At 38.5% G+C, this 14,364-nt stretch overlaps 1 protein-coding gene across 6 annotated transcripts in view; it reads left to right on the top strand.

Moving 5' to 3' along the window:
* EYA1 (EYA transcriptional coactivator and phosphatase 1) overlaps positions 1–14,364 on the top strand; it is a 151,096-nt gene that overhangs the window by 38,647 nt on the left and 98,085 nt on the right. Inside the window, exon 2 of one of the 6 annotated variants that reach the window (XM_050322330.1) lies at positions 5,836–6,126. The exons of the other annotated variants lie outside the window; for them this stretch is intronic. The gene's annotated coding sequence lies outside the window, so the exon portion shown is untranslated. The remainder of the gene's footprint in view (positions 1–5,835; positions 6,127–14,364) is intronic. 6 annotated transcript variants of the gene reach the window in all.

Raw genomic sequence — 14,364 nt, forward strand, 5'->3', positions numbered from 1 at the left:
AGGCTGAAGAACTCCCATGGTACCTGATATAACTGGCAAATATGATGCAAACTATTTGGTAGGACTGTGTGAGCTGCTGTAGACATAGCTCCCAGAGAGATCTGAGCATCATTTTGTGTAGCTCTGCTCACAGCACGGCACCAATAAAAAATTAAAATGGTTTCATTGATACTAGAAAATGTTTTCTTTCCCCAAGTAGTAAGCCTGTGTTACTCATAGAAGAAAAATCACTTTTAAAGTTCAGAGAGATTTAAAAGGGCATTAACAAAGACAATAAATAATAAAAATAGTTTTTATTTATGTTACATAATCCTTATGTTGTTGTTCTAGAAGAGCGATTGACATGTCTCTGAAAAAAAACTCTGGTGCCATCAGACAAACTGCAAGGCTGTGGTGCTACAGCAGTCATTTCAGAGCTTACCAGTAAAGATGTTCTAAGAGTTTCTAAATGAGGATATGCTTGTGCGTGTACAGGTCATTAGAAAGTGGAAGTTCAGATTGCAAAACCATCCATTTAGCTTTTGAATCTTGCACATTTACTGCGTGCAAGATGACACTTTTGTCTTATCTGAAAAGATATAACCTTCACTATTCATATTAATTCATAACTGATCACCTGCAAATGAGCTAACTACTTAGACTTGTACGGTTTTAGTATCCTAGCCTAGCTAAGTGCTTCTGGAGACTTAAAGCTCAAAACTCAGCCCACTCAAAAAGCTTGTTAATGGGTCCCACATGGCACAGCTATCAATTTTTTAGTATCAGATATACATGCTGTATCCATTATAACTTTCACTTAGGGGCAGGCTTGCCCTAACTGTACAGAAGCTTGTAAGGCTTTGCTCTTATTTTTGGTCTGAAATAAGGAAAAAATTAACCATGTTAGAAGAGAGTGCAACCGCGTATTGCAAAAGACGTATTATTCGCTATGTGTCTGGCAGGGAGAGGGCCTGATGCACTGCAAAGGCTTGCAAGATTCTCTCTCTGTTTTTAACATTTCCCAGGTTGTTTAAATGTGCATTGTAAGCAATGATAAAATGACAAGTTATCATTGATCTGTCCTTTCCTCCATCTCAAAGGGATTCATTAAATAATGCATGCACCCATGTGAATTACCCTTCTTCACTATACTATCCCCAGACCATTAGCCAAATATAGCAACAGCAGCATCTTTCAACCCCTAAAAACCCTTTGGCTTTCATTTAATTAAATTATCCCATTATGAAAACTCTTATAATGAGATTAAATTTAATTATTTATTAGACACTTATTTGCACTAGGGAACCTATCAATTATGCATGGTTGTGCTAAACATTTTTCAATCCATCACCTTTTCTTTTCATGGAAGGTGCAATTTATTAAGTGCAACTGAAGTACTGTAACAGAAGAGCTCTAGGAGAAATGTGCATGCCACCCTAGTTCAGTTAATTGCAAACATAATAGGAAAACAGAAATATGAAAATTTATTCTCTCTCCTTTTGATATACAGCACACTGGACAGAATTGCACATTTTGAAATTATGAGGTGCATCTTATTTTTACATCCTACGTAGTAAAGTTCATGGACAGTCATTTTAAAACACGATTTTGGTTGTATTTTGTGTGTTAATAATTCCTAATTGCACAAAAACTCAGATGTAAAGCCTGATTGGAATAGTTCAAAGAAATATTTGTAGCACACTGTGGCTTGTAGCTATGTACATACAATAATTTCGTAATAGCTTGTAGAAGACACTAATATTCTCTTACTATAAAGTAGTCAATCAAAAAGATTCAATTTTAGGCAAACTGGTAATGCATATAACCATAAAACATCCTCACTCACATATCTTCTTGATAAAAATTTGGATATGAAGGCAAAAACCTGTAAGCTGCCGATAATTTTTTCAAGCAGAATGACATTTTCTGATGAATGTTAAGAAGAAGATATAAATGTCAATACAGGTCTGAGCTTTTCTTTTATAAGACCTTGTCAATATGTAATTAATTATTCAGCTGGAGTTTTGTATGGCTCAGGGCAGCATTTCAGAGAGCTTTCTTTTATAAATTACAGTCATCATTAGGATTGCTTTTACTAGTTTCCTTTCCCTTTTTTTCACATTTAGAAATAGCATGTGTCTAAAAGCTCATAGACACCTGCGAGAAGGCATATGCAGTGTAGTGATAAAGTGAAAGAAGGAAGGCTTTTTAGTAGCAGTAGCTTTTAGCATATGCTTTTAATACATTACAAAATTCTGACTTGCTTTAGAAGTGCTCGTGTTTCATGTTCAGATTTGAATGGGAGTCAAACAGAAAGATTTATGTCCTTTTTCTCCTCACTTATGCATGTAAGAGGATGTTTGCTTCATTAACTTTGAAATTCACTGACCAAATAGACTGCATATTTTAGAGGATTTAAGTACATGTGCCCCAAAGTTCACACAAATTGCTATAGAGCATTTCAATCCTCATCTTGAAGGAATGAGACATGGTGCATCTGTTAATAAAAAACAAAGGAGTACTGCTTGTATTTGGCAAAACAGTCGTATTTTGTACTTACAACTTTATCAATGTCACTGGTTGTTATTATTTGGTACTTTCTTCATGAAAGTCAGGACAGTTAATTAAATCTCAGTGTGCCCTAATGGGCTTGATAGAATGGATTTATTCCTGTGAGGGAGATTACGTTCATTAGGACAGCTCTCCAGATGAAATTCAGAACTTAAGTTTGCTTTTTGGTATGCTGGATTTGCCAGCAAGGATTTAGCTCTCATATTCCAGAATAACCAACTATCTCGCCCTTGGATAGATATGCTCATGTGTAAGATCAGTATGTATTTGCATAGAAATATGTTTCTTCTGTTGAAGAATCAAGATCATGTATGAAGCAAGTGGTGGTATCATAACTAGTAGTTTTGGTTTCTGACACTTCCTCTGCAAAATCAAACCTCTGAGTGAAGCTTAAAAATAGTATCTAGACCAAAACCTCTGCCATGTTACACTGCAATGAGATTACCATCTGCAGAGTCTTCCATGGTGAAAGGATGAGTTACATGTGATGACATCTCAGCCTAAAAGCAGCATTTTAATATATTTTTCAGTAAGTTACAGCAAAAACTTCATTTTATCTTTGTCAAAGATTGCTGTATTTTGCATTCTGAAACCTTGATGCTGCGTTTAGCTGTGGAACAGCCCATCTGAGTCCGTGTTGGGGGCTGGTAAATTGGCAACGGTTAGTCTCTTTTTTCCTAGAGTGTAGTCAGTTGGCAGCTTTGAACTCTACTTTGAAATCTCCTTCAAGGATCAGGTAGACTACACATTACAATATTTTAGCAAACAATTTTAAATGCATAATTGAGACATGAAAATGAGATTAAAATAAACATGAAAAAGTGTGCTGGAGATACAACATCTGTCAGCCACCTGCTTAAATTATAGTTATTGAGTCAGACCAGATGTACTGGTAGGTGTACTCAATTTTTACACCTATATTACATGAAGATTTCAGTGTTTGTAAAATGGCTGTGGATGCAACTCTCCATATACTCCTCTCTTCCTTTTACATGTTATAATATTTTTTTCAAGTGGTACAGGAAAGGTGAGCTTCCTAAGAGCTTCAGATACTGAAACATTAAAGAAACCCTACAACCAGCTTATGTTGTGGAGGAGGGTTTTTTGGACACAGCTTTTCAGTACTTTGTATACAGTTTCACCTGAGCAAAGACATATCTATGACGATAAAAAGATTTTCAGTGATGAATTCATCACTGGTATGAAAACCTCGTATGTAGGCTTTTCATTTAGAGCTTTTAACAGCTTAATTTCAGTAACATCCTTTTGCTTTTGTACTTAATAAAGATCACAATTAATAGGATACTGCACAGATATCAATATCTTAAAAATCTACTAATTTCAGCTCCGCACCATTTTGAGCTGTAATTTTAACACTGATAGTGAAAACACATGATATGGCCAAGTCTAGTTGGTTATAATCTTTGGTCTCATGTCTTTATTAGTAAAGAACAACATGAATCCAGTATGGTTCTGAATTAATATAATTTTAAAATGTTTTACAAGGAATATGTAAAGTTTAGTAATAATATTTCCACCTTTGTTGCTTGTTTAGTGTTTTCCTCTTCCATAACTGTTTTATTAGAAACAGGTTTCTGCAGAGGAGTTAAGATATGAGTAAAAATAATGTTGTATAAGGAAAATTATATTAAAAAGGAAAAACTTGTTAAAACAGAGGGAAATGTGGGTTCTCAGGATACAGTAAAATTTTTAGGACACTTTAAATGTAAAGACCTTTCAGCTTTCTTATGCTTACAGCTTTTAAAATATTTTTAGACAAGTGAGACTTTGTTTAGTTTGGGTGAAAAGACTCCTGGTTTGAGGTTTCCTTGTCTCAGGGAAAGATTCCTTTTCAACAGAGCATTGATAATTCTACCAAAACAGATAACCATAGCTGGAAATCATCAAGGCATCAGTCATTAAGTGAGGACGAAAGACTCTCGCTTCCCCTATTCTTGATGCAAAGCTTTTATGCCATCATTTTAGGCCCTCAGGTTGCCAGCACTCTTCCCTTTCGCCTTGAAACAAGCTGACAGCCCAAGGCTTTCTGGCAGGCTGTGTAACAAAGCCCTTTCAAGACCTACTTGGTGGAAAATCAGGTTAATCATGAACTCATACATGGTGTCCATTCTTGTGGCTATTGATCCTTTTCTCGTGGTCTCATCCTTCATTGCATTGCTGTGGTGTCTTTGATTTTATTTTTTGGTATTCATCAAAGTAAACTGAAAGAATGGGTGAAAAAGGAAGATCCTCGTCACTGATGTCAGTCTTACTTATGGTCTGCTGCTACTTGGTGAAGAAGACAAAGTCAATCAGGCCCATGTATGAGACAGCACAGTCCAGCTGTGTGCATCATCAGTTCTGAGATTAAAAAAAAAAGTTCAAGCAATCCATAATATAAATAAGAAGTGCCTTCTTGATTGCAGGCATAGCAGGTCTCTGATAGCAAGCAATGGACAAAGAAACTGGAGAAGGGTTTTGTGCCTGTAGTATTATTCTCCTTCCTTTGGCAGCTCTATAGGATGAACCTGATTTCTTGAGATACAACTTTGCTTGTATAGGTAGGGACTGAAAGGATTTCCTATGACAACTGACAGATCTTACCCTCTGGGGAACTGTCTTTCTATTTAAAATGAAGTTGCCCTGTCAGCAAAATCAAAAAGTTTATTAAAATAGCTGAAGAGAACTGTAAATGGAGATCAGGCAGTTTCTTGTTACAACCTGGTTTCCTAAAAAAAAAAAAAAGGCTTTTGCAACCACATTCTTTGTACATTTGTCTAGCTCTGTGTCCTCTGATAACTTTTCAATTTGTTAGGAAATCTCAATCCAGTCTGACAGAAAGCTAGCAGCCTCAAATATGTCACACTCCTTTAACTTATGAAAACAGAAAGATGGGTTGTGGAGAATGTCCTTGGCTGATGAGAGGCTAAAGACAAACGTATGGGTAGACACCTCTGAAACATCAGGATAAGGCTGCCCTGTACTGATGATGGCAAGGTTGGAGACGTGCAGGTCTTCACTACAGGGCAAGCTGCCTTTTGGCCCTGTGGGTGCTATTGGTGAGCACAGCTTGTTGTGTGCCACTCTCCCCAGCCTGGGGTTTGAGTAAGAGGTACCTGGTTTGCCTGTGTCACCTCTAAGCCATTACACCCTCAGTGCTCCCAAGCCCAGAGAATGCACTTTGAAGCAACTTGCATCCCAGACCCTTTTCTCTTCTCACCAGTAAACCTCTCCTTCTTCTCTTGATTCTCTTCACTTAAGCCACCCCATGATCTTTTCTTCCAGTTTCCCAACACTGAGGCTTCAAACCCATTGCAGCTGCTCTACCACTGGATTTCAGCCTGGATTAAGGTGCTGCTTTGAACCAGCTGTGCTCCTGCTGGCTGACTGTGTTCACTGCCTCTACTTCTGCCTCCATCGTCACTGGATCTCTTGAGGTTATCTGTGTGAGGAAAAAAGTCCTCCCTTCCCCCACTCTTCGTTTTAAGGAGATGTAAAAAAAACTGGTAAGAAGCAACAACTGTGAAAACTGAAGCCTATGAGCTATAAAACAGAGGGAATCTCTGGCAAGACCCTGTAAGTAACTTTAAGCCTGTAATTCTCTCCTCTCACAGCCTAGCTCTAAAATACCCTGGCTGACCTTCCTGGCACATTGTGGGGAAAGTTCAAATATAGTCAAATGCAAAAATCTTTCATTTATAACTTGCTGTCATATAACTTCTGTGGAGGAATGTCTAAGCACAGTTTTCTGGGACTGTTCAATGAGTTACGGGTTGATTATGTCTTCTTCTATTTTTAGTGGTTCTTTTGATCCGTCTTTTTTTTTTGGTAATTGTACTTTTAATTATTTCAGAGTTTCCCAGAATACTGATTTTCTATGCATCTAAATAGGCATTGCAGCAAAGGTATTAATGGAAATATCCTTAGAGGTGAGCATTAGGAGCAGCACAAGGAGTTTAGTAACTCTCATTAGGATGGGGACTTCTTTTGGCTATAAAATACCACTGGAGCATCCTGAAGCATTTATGTGAAAAGACTGTATGTCCCTTCTGTAATTATGAATTGTAGAGTGGGAGATGCAGATAGTGCATATTTGGAATTAGACAGTTATTTTAGATGGTGAAAAGCAGGAGGGAAGTTTTCAAATTAGATTGTGAGAATATAACTATGTGACTTATTCAAATTAATAGGAACTGCATAATGTAATCTCTATGCACCACTTTGAAAATTTCCCAGGGGCTTCTTTTATGAATATTTATGCAATCAGAAATAATATGCAGACAATGAAGCAAAAGTGTAAATACAAAGTGATCACATAATTTTACATGTTTTTAATTATTGACATAAACTCTACTTTTGTCCAGAAACGAAAAATACATATGAATGAAGTAGTTAAACACAAAAGAAAACTGTTTCAACAACTATTTAAAAATGAAATATTGTTTTTAATTTAATTACTAATGAAGTTACTAAACCCATTTGTACTTTTATCGAATATATTTAAAATCTATAATCCAGTTTATGTTCAAAAAAATCCCCAAAATACAAACTACTGCATCTCTCAAGAATAGGTTTATGTCAATCAGATTACCAGATATCAAACAACCTGTTGGTAATGTATCAAGTCTTAATTTGATCTTAATATGGGGCTCAACTAGTTCTTTGTATTCTGAAGCCTGTACCTGCACTGAAGGATGATATGAGAAAAATGCAGGAGGTAAAAGGAAAGGTCTGTGCATTTGCTTGAGAATCCACCTATCCACAGTGTCCTCTGACCACTTACTACTGGCTTACTAAAAGACACATGGTGCTTATTGTTAATTAAGTCCTGAATGTTGTTAATTTTATTATCCACTGGTCTTTCATTCAACAACATAAATACAAAGAAAGATAATTAGCAAGACTCATGGTTTCTGATCATCAGTTCAGTTCAGAGAAGGAATGACAGATGAAGTAGTTATGTCTGAAAACAAATATCATATGGTGTCTGCACCCCTTCCAGAATTCAAGAGCCCCAGAACTAATTTCAGCTGTTCGCTGTTATTTTCAGTATTACTGTACCACCTTGGCTTTTCCGGGACAGATGCAGCAGGTCAAAGAATGACAATGCCTGCAAAATGAGAATAATTCTGGATCAATATAACCCTTAAAAAACCTGTCATGAAAAGTAGATGTTCTGCAGCTTTCCCTGTCTGCCAAGTGGTTTTCACATTTTGAAGTCTTGTTAAACCGAGCAGCAATCTTCTGCCAAATAATTCCATCACCAATTAGTCTGTCATGGGTTTTGTCAGTTCATCTTAACTTCTCTGCCCTATGGGCTGAATACTGGATATAAAAGATCAAGAGGAAAGAAATGTTATGCTTTCTCTCTGTATAACACAGCTTTAACCCAAACATCCTCCTCTGCTGAAGCTGAGAAGCAAGGAAGTTCCTCCCCAGGACCCCAGACTGAAAAAAGAGGTAGCCACTTCTCCATTAGGACTGAAACACGCCTTTCCTAGCAGGACACAGCACAAGAGTGGTTAAAGGGGTGAGGAGAAATATAAAACAAATGGATCAGTATCACAAAGTGTGATCCCCTACATGTCACAAGCAAAATATAAACACCCCCTCTATCCTATGGAAAACCTAAGACAATGAATTCCCCTGGCAAATAATGTATAGTTCTTCCCCTAAGAGAGGAGAGTTTCACTGGCTTGTGTAAAGAACCATAAATCGTGTAAATTGGGTGACCAAATTGAGAGAGGGCTGGAAAATTGTGCTAGGTGAATGTGGGTATCCTTAACTGTTGATTGCACCTCTAAACAGCTGGAGAGCAAAACCTGTATGAAAAAATGCCACCCAGCTTGAATTGCCACTGGACTGTCCTCACTGCCAATACAATTCAGAATATCAGTGATTCCTACTTCAGTGGTTCAGACCAAGAGAGCTGATAGAGTGAACACAAAAGAGATCTAATAAATACATCCACTCCTTTCTCTTATCTTCAAAGTCAAAAGAAGGGAAATAAGCTTCCGACACCCAATAGGGCAGTCACCCCTGCGTGGGAGAACAAACTCCTTGGAAGGTATTTATAACATGGTTAGAGACGAGAGACTGCTGTACTGGACACCATATTTTCTGGCAGATGATTTCTGGAGCTAACAAGGAACTATGCAAATGAAAAAATAATCAGATAAGGTGATAAAGAGTGAAGAAATGAAACAGTCTTTCAGGGTTGCAGTTATGAAAAGATGATTGGGATGCGTTTAGCAAATTTCAGCTAATGAAGTCAGAGTTGTAACTGCAGGCAGGTGAGGAAAACAAATTTAAAAAAAAACTTTAAATGATAAATCAGTATTTATGTGTTTTAGACTTGCAGGAAGTCAAGCCTTCATTTGATTCACCCCAAATGTTTGTAAAAGAATTTATGGGAAATTTTGAAAACACTGTTTTTCAGGAGTAGCTCTTTTCAGGGCAAGAGAGTTCCCTAAAAAAAAAAGTTTTATTGTCACCATCAATCCAAAGTACTCTGTTGTGCTGCAAGAGATGGGGTATCTGGGCTAACAAATTGTATTTGCATGAGAATATGGGTGTGGAGATGTTTTCTGAACCCTGGCTTGCCTTACACAGCAGAGAACAGTAGCCTAAGCAATGTGCTTAGCTCTGCAATAGGAGAAATGGCACTCAGTATGCTCAGTAGCTCAATTTAAGCACCAGTTCCTATTTGACATTGCTAATTACTTAATTTTTCTTAGATGCTGTCCAATATAATTGTTTGGGTTGCGTTGTAAGTTAGGTTGAGAGCTAAGGCCAGTTCTGGAGGTCAGAGGAGTCTAAGGTATTTGGGGTTTTTATGGTAAACAAGAAAAAATATTGCCTTCACTTTGTTAATCCAATACATAATTATCCAGAATAATTAATCATGATATTAATTTTAATGTTAACTGTAACTGTTAACCAACAGTCATTAATAAGATGCTAACCTTTACTTGGCATTCCATCTATGACTGGAATACCAAAGTTCAAGTATTATACATCAGTTTTACAGGCTAAACATCAGTTTGAACATTTCAAAGCATACTTGTTTCTGTCAACCTTTCAAATTTATTTTTTTTTTTTTAATTTCTATATTGTGAATCCATTTGCACATTTCAGAAAGCAAGCAAAAAGAGTACCTTCTTTGGGATTTTCAAATGATGGAGCTAATCCAAGACCCATTCAAGTGAAGAGAATTTACTGCATTTACTACTTCTTTCAGTGGAACCCACTCTGTGAAGATGTTAATTTGGATATCATTGCATTTAATGTTAGGCAGGGAAGGATGCTGTGGCTTATTAGTTCTAGAATGGAAAGAAAAAAACACATTTTCTATGTGTTAAAGGAGATATCTATATGCTAAAGGAGATATTAAATGCATTAGTAATTTCCTTGAGCACATGACACCCATATGAAAATCTTAAAAAGTCTGGATATCACTATTTTTATCATATATTAATTTATCACAATTCCACTGATGTCTGCACATGCAATTTCATGTTTTTTGACTGTTAAATGACATCACTGCTTTCAGATTGACAATACTTTGCATTATTATTAGTTCTCAGATATTTGAGGGAAGATTATTGGTATTATACATGGATCTTTCTAGCAAGAGAAAAGCTGTGCATTTGTTTAAAGAGCACTAAAGTTGGACATTTGGCAAGTATCTTTAAGCTGTGTAGTGCAGTTGTATTAAAACAGAGAAACTTATGTCTTGCAAAGTTACAAGCAAGCTTAGGTGAGTGTAAAGATTTAGCAAATCAGTGTCTCAAATCAGTCTCTTAAATCACTGTGATTTATTCTTTTTTTATTCATAGTCATGAATTTCTAAACCAAATGTAAACATAAGTTTTCAAACCTCTTATTCAGGGTCTCTAAAATCCACTTCACTTACTAAATTAATAGGAAATATTTTTACTGCGTATTACCTTACAGCTATTTTTTCACTGCCATTCACTTCGAGCCATTTTGTGGTATCCATTCAAATTTTGAGAAACTGGTGTCTTGACAGACTTCAATGCATCCAAAGATGACAAGATAACTAAACCTGTTTCCTGCAACCTGGGCTATTAGTGTAGATTCCAACCAGCAGTACACAGCCTTTTTGAGGTCATAATGACTATTAATGGGCACCACAGTCCACCTTAGGATTGGACTGGAGGACAGTGGCCTGGGCTCAAGCAGACCTCAACACTGATTGACAGGAACCTTGTAATGTAGGACCTGCTGTATTGGGTTTCTGTGGCTGGGTTTTGATAGTGGAGGTGGCTACAGGGGTGACTTCTGTTAGAAGCTGCTAGAAGCTTCTTCTGTCTGGTGGAGCCAATGCCAGCTGGCTCCAGGATGGGCCTCCTGCTGCTCGGCAAGGCTGAGCCAATTAGGAATGATGGCAATGCCTCTGTGATAACATATTTAAGAACTGAAAGTTATTGTGCAGTTGAAAAACTGCAGCAAGCGAAGAGAAGAGTGAGAACATGGGAACAACAAAGTAGACACCAAGGTCAGTGCAGAAGGAGGGGCAGGAGGTGCTCCAGGCACCAGAGCTGTGACCCCTGCAGCCCGTGGTGCAGACCATGGTGGAGCAGCTGTGCCCCTGCAGCCCATGGAGGATCAGAGTGCAGAGACCCCTCCTGCAGCCCATGGAGGAGCCCATGCTGGAGCAGGTGGATGCCTGAAAGAGGCTGTGACCCCGTGGGAGCCCCAAGATGGAGCAGGGTCCTGCAGGGGACCTGCAGGCCATGGAAAGAGGAGCCCACACTGGAGCAGCGTTTTCCCTGGCAGGACTTGTGGCTCCTGTGGGGGACCCATGCCAGTGCAGCTCATTGGTGAAGGACTGCACCCCATGGAGGAGTGACCCACAGGACAGCAGTTTATGAGGAACTGTTGCCTGAGGGATGGACTCGTGCCAGAGAGGTCCAACAAGGACTGTCTCCTGTGGAAGGGACCCCACAGGAGCAGGGGAAGGACTCCTCTCCCTGAGCAGGAGCAGAAACAACAACAACTGACTGTAACCCCCATTCCCAGTCCCCCTGCACCACTGTGGGGGGGAGGAGGTAGAATTTGGAAGGAAGGTGGGGGGAGAAGGTGTTTTAAAGATTATTTTACTTCTCATTCTTTTGCTCTGATCCTGTTAGTAATAATAATAATTCAATAATATCCCCACTTTGAGTCTGTTTTGTTCGTGATGGTGATCAGTAAGTGACCTCTCCCAGCTCGTATCTCAACTCATGAATCCTTTGCTGTTTTTTTTTTCTCTCCTCTGTCCAGTTACAGAGGGGAGTGAGAGAGTGGCTGTAGTGGGTTCCTGGTGTGCAGCCAGGGTCAACCCACTACACCTGCTCAAATGCATTTCATCCTGCATATTCATCCGATGGTAAAACCAATTTTAGGCAACCCCATAATAGACTGATGTAAAAAATAGTTTCCTAAAAGTTGTTACTCTATGATGCATACTGCATAACTATTTACTATTATTTACTTACTGACCAGAAAAGCAAGAGCCAAATCCTGTAATTCATCAACTAGTAGAGAAAGATTTGTATAAAGCTCCTGCTGTGCTTGGTATACCACATATGTCTGAGGCCAATTCCTTAAAAAAAAATACTTAACGTGAGATTGATCCTGTTTTAATTCAAGCTTTAGAGATGCATACACAATATTTTATGGTATTTTGAAGATAAAAATATGAGTAGTGTTTTCTCATTAAAAAAACAAACTAAGAACAATGAGGATTTTATGAGAGAGGAGATGGGAGGGAAGAGAAATGCACTGTAGGGCTATCACTGCTTGTTTGTGACAGCTTTTTCAGGTCTCACGGAGGAACAAGAGCCTTACATTACCCAAACTGTGCCCAACTGAGGGGAAGCCCCTCTCCATCCCTTGGTTTTCCCCTCTTTCCAACTATAGGCACCACACAGTTCCTGAGCCTATTTCTGAATTCAGAACCATTCTAGACGTGGATTAAGGTTCAGGAGGGGAACCTTTGTTCTGAGTGCTTTTCTTCCTTGGCATTGAGGGGTGGGTAAGCAGCTCGTCAGTGGCTGCAGGGGCTGGGGATGCTTTACTGTATGGCCACAGCCCTTTGGGCTTGGTGGAGCTGGTGGCAGCACCACTGGTGTCTTCATCCAGAGAAATGGAGCCCTTGTTTTGTCCCAGGCATTGTAAGGCATCATTTGCAGCATTCAGTCTTCAGCAGTTTGATTTTGACTTTATTTCAACAAGCAGTCATCTACGGTGGAATATGTTTCAAGATAGTGCATTTTGAGGCTACTAAATTTTCCTAGGTGTCTCTAACTCAGGATTTGCTGCTCTCCAGATGAGCTGTTAAAAGTCAGGCTAGATGCAAAGAAGTACTCTGCTTATGAATATAAGGAAAAAGTCACCAGACACACCAAAGGCAAACAAGCATTTTTGAGTTGCACTCAGCACATTCCTTATACTGATAGCTGCCAAATTAATTTTTTTTTTTAAAAATCAAATTATATGAGTTAAAAAGAGTTTATCTCTGCTTAGCCACCCTTGTTTCGAGTTCTTCATGCAGTTGCCTTCTGTTGTCTGTATCTTCTCCTTATGATATTGCATTCTTGGGGTATCACTGCATGAAAAGCATTCTGCCTCTGCTCAGTGTGCAGTACCCATGCTGTGTCTCTCAGCTCATAAATTGGCATCCAGTGCAAGGTGCGCTTTCATTTGTCTATGCCTAGTTGAGCAACATGGTTTAATGGTTGTGGATAGAGATTCCTGTATGGTAGAAGGCAAGACGTCCTTAAGGACACATTTTTAGAACTTCACCAGGTGAATCACTTGGGTGGATATGAATGCTTCTGTCTTTAAGGAATGCAAACATGGTACAGGACAGGGGGGCAAGGTATATGATCTGGGCTTTTTAGGTATTGGAATAAAAATTTTGCTGGTTGTTAATTCTTGTGAAACCTTCTTGAAATCCTTATTTTAACCTATTTCCCTCTAAATTAGTGACAGGTTTGAAGGGACAGAATTCTGACTGCCCTTCATTATTTTTTTTTCCCCTTGAGCCCATATTTGAAAGGGATCTGTCATCTTATGTTCATGGGCTGAAAATATAGGTGTAATTATGAATAATTGCTTTAAGAATTAAATATTTCTTTGGTAAGGTAGATTGTCAAGCAGGATATATATGTAGAAAATCTGTATAATGCCTTTAATTAAAAAATAAATCCGTATTAGTAGCCTGGAAGTATGCAAGCAGTAAAAAGAGTTTAAGTTTTGTTTACATTTTGGCTGCAAGAGGTGCCTCCCTTTAAGTATTTAGATAAACAAACCAAAGCTGCTGTTTTCATTAACATGTAACACAGAGTCCAGTTTCCTTACCTCAGAGAACATTAAACTAAAATTCAGTGGCAGAAAGCAATTTGATCTCTTGCAAATATGACTCTTGATAAACCCTACACTATGGAAAAAAAAAAACCAACCACAAAAAAACCCCCAACAAACCCACCTTCAAATTTTGTACCTATTGACATTGCTTAATAAAAACATCTAGAGTGCTGGTGCTTCTGAGTGTGTTTCCAATAGCAATGTGATTGCGAGGCTCTGTGGATAAAGTTACCAATCCTTTGAATTCTGACCTTCAGTCTAAAACAGCTTTAGAGGTTACTCTTTTTCCGATTTGTGAGATTGCAGAGAAAAAGTTAATGCTGCTGGAAGGAAGCGGGGGAGGGAGCTGGGCTTGGAGATGAGAACTGGGACTTTGATGCTGTCTGAGAAGTTTTCCTCTGGCCTTGATTTGTAACAACAAATATTGGCAGCCTGACT

The sequence above is a fragment of the Myiozetetes cayanensis genome, unplaced genomic scaffold (assembly GCF_022539395.1).
Source record: "Myiozetetes cayanensis isolate MyiCay16 unplaced genomic scaffold, myiCay2020 scf1, whole genome shotgun sequence".
Lineage (NCBI taxonomy): Eukaryota > Metazoa > Chordata > Aves > Passeriformes > Tyrannidae > Myiozetetes > Myiozetetes cayanensis.